This window comes from Mercenaria mercenaria, unplaced genomic scaffold (genome assembly GCF_021730395.1).
Source record: "Mercenaria mercenaria strain notata unplaced genomic scaffold, MADL_Memer_1 contig_511, whole genome shotgun sequence".
In the NCBI taxonomy this organism is placed as follows: Eukaryota; Metazoa; Mollusca; class Bivalvia; order Venerida; family Veneridae; genus Mercenaria; species Mercenaria mercenaria.
In genome coordinates, this window is record NW_026463389.1 from 41316 (window position 1) to 49578 (window position 8263).

An 8263-nucleotide genomic window follows, 5' to 3' on the forward strand; every position below is an offset into this window, starting at 1 on the left:
ATTAGTTCCAGTGTGTTGCCTTCTACAAAAAGTGATGCACAAACATCCAACATAGTGTTGACAGATGGAAGCTCTAAGCGTGTACTATCTTTCCTCAGAATAATAATAGTATCATAAATGTGTCCTATCTCATGGAACAATAGTTCTATGCTGAATGAGGCTTCTTGTATTTGGTTTTCCGTCCTTTTAATAGATTCTCTTTGAATTGCAATGTCTTCAGAATTCGGATTGCTCTTGCTTTTTATGTCGCCCATTTTAGTCCATGCAGTTCTGTTTTCTTTTATTAATTGTGGCAGTAATTTTTGCTTTTCCACTTGAATAAAAATGTTCAGCCATGCTAGAATAAATCTCAGACAAGACGGCGACTCTGCTTTTGAAACAATGTATCTTGCAAAAAGCTTGATAGCTGGAGTAATGTTCCTAATCTGCTCCTTCCTAAGATTATCTATCTCGTGCCTTAACTGTTCAATCCGTGTTGTGTCTTGTTCTCTGCGGATTTTCATATTTTTTTCGCCAAGACGCCTTGAATATAGAGAATGTGCTGGTGTGACTCTCTTCTTCCACAGTAGTGGAGCATCATTTTCCGTACCCATAGCTTCTATAATATCTGTAGCTATACGTTTTCCTTCCACACAAGCCTGTTCTGTTTCATCTACCTTAACATTTTTATTTTCTATATTTGACAAACAGTCTTTTAGGGTCGTCTTGACAATATCTTTCTGGAATGTTTCTATCTTTTCTGATATAACGTTTGCCACTTGTAACATATTTATTTCGATGCCGCATTTATGTGTAAAAACAATATGTATGGTCGAATTGGGATTTTTTTCTTTAAGGCTAGCTTCGCATTCCTTCAAACTATTTACTGTATGTACATCTTTTCGATCCAAAGGACCACAAATAATTAGTAATACATAACGATAATTCTTTACAATATTTTGAACTTCGGTAAAGCTATGTAAAAGATACTTTATTTCAATTACCAGAACAAAGATATCTGTAATTTGTGATAGAAATGGTAATACCTGTTCGCAAAAATACATTTGCAGATCTCCGCGGACATTAAAAAATGTAAGCGGAGAGCTTAAATTGCCTTTTTCGTCTTTTACCATTGGTAACCAGAACATTTCGACATACCCATTACTAACCATACTTTTTGCTGTCCCATATGTACACCGAAAATTGTAAAACGTGTTGTGAGCGTCCTGATTCAACAAAAAATTCAATACTTTTGACTTCGAAAAGGATGGTCGGCCAAATCGAGCAAATGTTACTCTTGCTGATCGTAAATCTAAAACTTCAGACTCAGTGCTACCATCTTGAGCTATTTTACTTTCTATATGCAATGCGCGAAGAGGCCAGATAGACACACTTGGGCACTGGTCAGAAGAACATAATTGGTCAGCAATGAAAGGAACTGCTAGTTTGCAAAGATACAAGTTTTTGAATATCAGCTGTTTCAACATAGGATCACAACAACTATAAATAGCTAGAAATAAATCCAGTGGACTTATTCGCTCCTCTGATTCTTTATTCAAATAATCTAAAGGAGACAGTGTATTTGATGACTGATCACGTTCTGATAATGCAAAACACATATCCCTGGCTTTGTAATTCCCAGTGCAGAGTTTCTGAAGAAAAGTCCAGGGATAATCTCTTTCATCTACTTCTTGTATCTCTGTTGAAACTATGTGAACCGAAAGTACTTCCGTCACAGTTATTAAATTTTCAACTCTGGATGATATACCCATTCGTTCTAGAAGACTTCTGAAGTAAACTTTTTTTTCATCAAATGTCTGTAATCCGTGCTCTAAAATGAACAACAAAATAGTACAATTTATTTGAGATGTTAACAAAAATGTTTTACTTCGAATTTCTTAGTTTTGAGTCACTCTGAATATATTTTAAACCAAATTCTAATTAGTTTGAGACGTAACGTTAGAGCATTCCGATTTTGCATCATTTCGTAACTATTTTTTTTATTTATAATAGAATGTTGAACAATATACAATATAACATGTATATCATAATAAAGAGAGACATTAATCCATCTGATATCTACACTATTAATTTTCTGTTAGAACGGACGACACTCAAGGCAAAGAATGTTCTCCGACGATACAAAAACCGTGTAAAGATATAACAAAAAATTCCAAAAAGCATGTTTCGGATGAGAACAACACTAAAACTGGATTACTGACTAGTGAGACAAAATTGAGTATTGTTTCAACCCCCTCGTGACCTCTATCCTTGCTCTATTCTTGCTTGCAGTTCCAATAAATTGAATTTAGCCAGCATTATTAGAGCTATGCTCTGGACACTAAATTTAATAAACGGAAATTTAAAATGTAAGCAATGTAGAGTTATTGTTCTTGTACATATGTCTTCTGTGTGAATGTTCTGCAAAATCTTTCTAAAAGCTTTGGAGTTATTCTTCGGCGTTGGTTTAAATTTAGATTGAATTTAACGTATCCGATCCACAAATAGGGAACATTTCGATGCTTGGTGATCCCATGTTTTTTGTATAATTTGAAGAGTTGTCTCCGTTGAACAAGACTAAGTAAATAAGACGACCATAATTATATGCACGAATCACTACAGCCGTGTTTCTCAACTGCGAAGTGATAAATCTTACACTGTAGTAACTGGATTTCTGTTGAAGGTTCATTGTAAACTATAAAGTGAAGAATAAATGTTTCTAGAATATATTTTGTTATTACTTTACATTTTCTATTTCAATACACAACATACTTTCAAACAATACCAAAATTATATGAGTTTACCCAGCATCAATATTTGATATATTTTAAAAACACTGTTATATAGACTTTGCTTATTTGTGGACCGGATACCTTAAGGAAGATTATTAAACAAGAGGGTCATTGAAGGTTTTCAAAGTTTTTTTTATATATAAGCCTATAGTAAGAACGTGTCACACACAGGGGCGTGGCCATTTTTTACCTTAGAGCAATTACTTGGATAATTATGGTAGAGAATCAAACCCTTATAGCACATGCCAAATATCAAAGCTCTAGAGAAAAAAATATTTAAAGTCTGATACCTGAAAATATATGTTTAACCAAAAAGACCCATATGTTCAATAAACCGGAACCATTTGCTCAACATTGAAAACGGGCTACCCAGGTGTCATTTAAATAAAGTGTCATCAAAATCCATTCAGTGGCTTTGGATGAGATGTTGTTTAAAGAAATTGTTGACGAAATGTGACCACGCTCTCTGGCGGCCATGTTTTTGACGAATCAGAACAATTTGAATAGTATTTTGTACAAGATCAGTTTTATACAAGAAAATTTTCTAAGTTTCTACTATATACATATACAGAAAAGTGACCACGCCCCCTGACAGCCATGTGTTTTGACGAATTAGAATAATTTGAACAATCTTGGTAGACGGTCAAACAAGAACCATTTGTGTAAAATTATTTCAAAATCGGGCTAGCAGTTTCACACAAGAAGATTTTTAAATTTCCACTATATACATATTGGGAAAAGTGACCACGCCCTTATGTGTTTCGACGAATCAAAATAATTTGAACAATCTTGGTAGAGGTTAACACAAGGACGATTAGTGTAAAATTATTTTAAATTCGGGTTAGAAGTTTCACACTAGAAGATTTTTACAGTTTCAACTATATTATAGGAAAACGTGACCACGACCTCTGGCGGACATGTTTTTTGACGAATCGGTATGATTTGGACAATCTTGGTAGAGAGTGACATTAGGACCATTCGTGTGAAATTATTTCAAAGTCGGAACATCGGTTTAGGAGGCTATGTTGTTTGAAGAAATTTCTATTTTTCGCTCTGGCGGCCCCTATGAGCAACCAAGCGGAACCGTTTGAACAAATTTGGTAGAGGACCATCAAAGAAATATCCATGCCAAGTTTCATCAAATTTAATTCAGTGGCTTTGGAGGCGATATCTTATAAACGCAAGTGTTGACGATGGACTGACGCACGCACGCACGACGGACGACGGACACAGTGTGATCACAATACCTCACCATGAGCACTGTGCTCTGGTGAGCTAAAAATTAAGCACGGTACAGTTATGGTACTTCTGCACTGTACTGTCTGATTATGTCCAACAGTACTTTAAGAATAATAGCCCGGACAACCATATTCAATGAAGGGGGATAATTCAAAGAATAAGTAAGTTAGACCTATGATCTTTTCAATGTCCTACGTAATTGTAAGAAAGTTCAACAAAAATCCATTTGGCAGTTCAGGACTTAACCTGTGAGCAAAAGAGCACTAGTAAATAAAGAGAGATTATTCAAAAAGTAAGCATGGTATAGAGATAGTACTTACCCAAGAAAATCTAAGGGGAACAATTCAGAATTGTTCAATAAACTAAAGCCAACATAAAACATTGGTCAAAAGTGAAAGAAAAATCAAATAGGTCCTTTTACCAACAACTGATAAGGCAGACAAAATATGACCTACATTTGTTCAATATCTTTGTATTCAATATACATCATGCACACTTTTCTCATGGCTTACACTGACAGTTATTTTATAAGTTGTAGTGAGGCCCTGATAGAAAGTTTAGTAGTGCATGAAAATAAAGTAAAATAATGCATAAATTCCATTAAAGAAATTCTACAACATTAATAAACTTTATTAAGTTTTGATCTTTTAGCCAAAGTTATTTATTGTTCTCAATGATGATACATCGGTATACACATAATTTATATATTAAAATGTAAAATGTATATATCCAACAAAAAGAAATAAAAAAAAAGGTTAAATTGATATATTTTCTATCACGTTTGTGTAACAACGTATCTAGACTGGTTATATTCATAATTTCAATGAATCATTCAGAAAAATGTTTCTTCTGCTTAAGTCATTTTGAAGCATTTCTCTTACTGTTCAAGAGTACTTTGCTGCAAATAATGTAACACAAAAGGCATTTTTATCAAATGAAATTACACATTTTAAGGTAGTGGTTGTAATTACAACACTTTAAGGTAGCTGATAGGTAATGATTCTCTGCAATGTATTTTAAGCAATTCAACATTCTTTGGATGGAACTATCACGATCATTGCTTTCCATGAAAAACGAATAAATGCTGAAAAAGCATATGGAGTTTACTGTATTTGATGATTTACGTTACAGGTCAACTACCTTAAACAAACTATAAGGTGTTTTATTCATTGTAACAAAGTAAGCGGGTAACTTCATATATCAACATTAATTTACAACTTAAACTGTTTACACAACTTGAAAAAAAAATTGTTGGGGCCTCTCATTTACAATTATATCAACAATTATCACCTGCATTGAGTGGAAAATATTGATGGTAAACTAGTGTACGGGTTTGTTTACATGAAAAAATCTTTAATAACTTCTTTCAGGTAAAATTTTGGTATGGTTTTGGTAAGCTTATAATAAAGAACATGTCATTCTCTTTCACTCAGATTTTTTTCATAATATTAGACTCTTGGCCAGTCTTTGATTTTAACTTTATTAAAAGACAAAAGGAGTTCAGTATAGGCTTTTCAAAGTGTTGAAAGTAGACTACACTTACACTATACTCTGTTGAATTTATTTAGCTGTGGATACTTTTGATAAAGACTATAATTGGGGAAATCCTAAAATCATTGAAAAACGGTCAATACAAGAGTTGTTCACTTTGCTTCAGATATTTTGAGAAAGGCATTTTTTAAATATCAAATATTTATATTTTTACATGGAGAGGAAGAAAACCATAAATATATTTTGTAAATCGGTGCACTTAGCTATCATTTCACTCTGAAATAAATCTGTAAAGATGAATTTGAATTTTTTAGGTACCATCTCTACATGGTAGAATTATTGTTCACAAATAATGCACTAAGTCTTTCCCTTCATATATTCTATCTTTAACTGCAGTTTGAATAAATTCTTTTCATTAGTTTTGAAGTTATGGTCGGACAATTGAATTTAATAACGTAACCATGGCAGTGACATGGTTCTTATTCTTAAAACTATCTCTAAATGTCGTGTGTCATTGAAGATCTAACAAACTGCCTTGAATATTTTCAAAGATATGACGAGTACAAAAGGGTGTCCCAATATGAATAGACAGACAGACAGGCAGGCAGACAGACAGACAAATGGGCAAAGTAATTACAAAAGGCAACGCACTAACAAGCAAAATCGTTCGAAAATTGTTATCACTCCTCTTATGTGTAATCACTTTTATATTATATTTGATCATACGATTGAAAAGGATAAAGTCAAGGCTGAGAAATATTTCATTAAGGCGTGCCTTTAGATTTTTTTCTAAACGTGAAAATGTCATCAAAATTGCTTGTTTTCTATTTTACGTTTTTTTACCAAAAATAAGGTATTCCCAATGAGTCTGTGTGTCTGAAATTAGTTTGCTTTTACTGAAGAAAGTATCGGTTGTTTCATGCACAGTCAGTTATATATTATACTAATTAAAGGTTTGTCTTACCAATATTTAGATCCGAAGAACCTGTAACATTTATTTGATCTGCATGCACCAGTTCTGGATCATGGAAATTTACTAACATGGGTTTCCGATGTTTTTCTAGAGTGTGATGATACTTGCATACAGTTTGTTTTGTTACTGAAATGAAACGTGTATATTATGAAAAAAAAACACATTGTGCAGAACCTAAGCTATAATATATGACTGAAATGTAAAAGGCAAAATTAACTTCCTTACATTTTTAGCACATGAAACGCATTTTATTTCTTGTTAGTGGAATGTTTCGGCTGGTATATCGTATACATTTGTATTAAGTAAGGGTTCAAAATTCAATGTATTAGTCTTTTTAAACAAAAGCTGTGCAGAAAAGACCAGAGTACGTCCGAACATTTCAACATCAGGAGTTTAATTAGCCATATATCCAAGCTTAGTTAAATCATAAACTTAGAACATATTTGACCAATCAGTTAAACACATAATAATAAATAGTATCACTAATCAGGTAAGTATTCAGAGTGACTTTGCAGTTTGAAAAAGAACTATTAAGTGGTTCAGAAAAGTGGTCTCGATCTTTCCCTACTTTCCCTATGGCCAGTAATAAAAAAGTTACAATATAAGCTATTTATAGTAACGACAAAGGAAAGTAATTCTAAAAACAAGGGCCTAATAGTGGAGAACATTTGTGCCAAGTTACATCAAAATCCCTCCATGCATGAAGAAGAAATGCTCCGGACAAAGACATTCTTGAATTTGACATTTGACCTCTAAGTTTGACCTTGACCTTAGACCTAGGGACCTGGTTCTTGCGCATGACATTCCGTCGTATAGTGGTGAACATTTTTGTTAAGTAATTTTAAAGTCCCTTCAAAGATTGTTGAGTTATAGACTGGACAGGGAAAAAGCCCGTTTTGGCCTTTGACTTCCAAGTGTGACATTGATACATTTGCGCAAGACACATTTTCTCATCTAGGGGAATATTTGTGCCAACTGATATTCAAATCCTGTTTTGCATGTCAAAGTTCACCAGACAGAAATAAATCCTATTGACTCTTTGATTTCCAAGTGTGACCTTGACCTTTAAGCTAGGGATCTGGGTGTTGCGCATGACATGTCAACTCATCATGGGGAATATTTATGCCAAGTAATACTGTAATCCCTTGATGAATGACAGAGTTATGGACCGGACACGAAATAGACCCTGTTCATGCAATGTTAACATTTGACTGCCAAGTGTGACCTTGACCATTGAGCTGGTGGCACATTGTCTTATTATGAGGAACATTTGTGCCAAATAATATTAAAATCTCTTCATGGATGGCAGAATTATGGACCGGACATAAAAAGAGTCCTGTTGAACTTTGACCTCAAATTGTGATATAGACCTTTAAGCCAGGGGTCCGGGTTTTGCGCATGACACGTCGTCTCATCATGGGGAACATTTGTACCAAGTAATATTAAAATCTTTTGATGAATGACAGAGTTATAGACCGGACACGAAATTGCGGACGGACGGAATGACGGACGGACAGAAAAGCGCATTCCTATAGTCACCGAAACTGGTTTTCTACCAGTAGGGGAGTACTAAACTCAGAGAAACTTATAATGATACTTCAAACGACGTTTGTTGAGGATCCATATCTATGTTTATTTACAGTGGTCCCTCAACCGTTCATAAGAAGAGGTTTTTTTAAAAGGTTTTTTTTTTCTATTTTTAACTCCAGTGGCTCCTAAAAGTGGCAAAGTACAACCATTTACACAAAACTGAAAGGGAAACATATAATGATGATACTGACCAACTTTG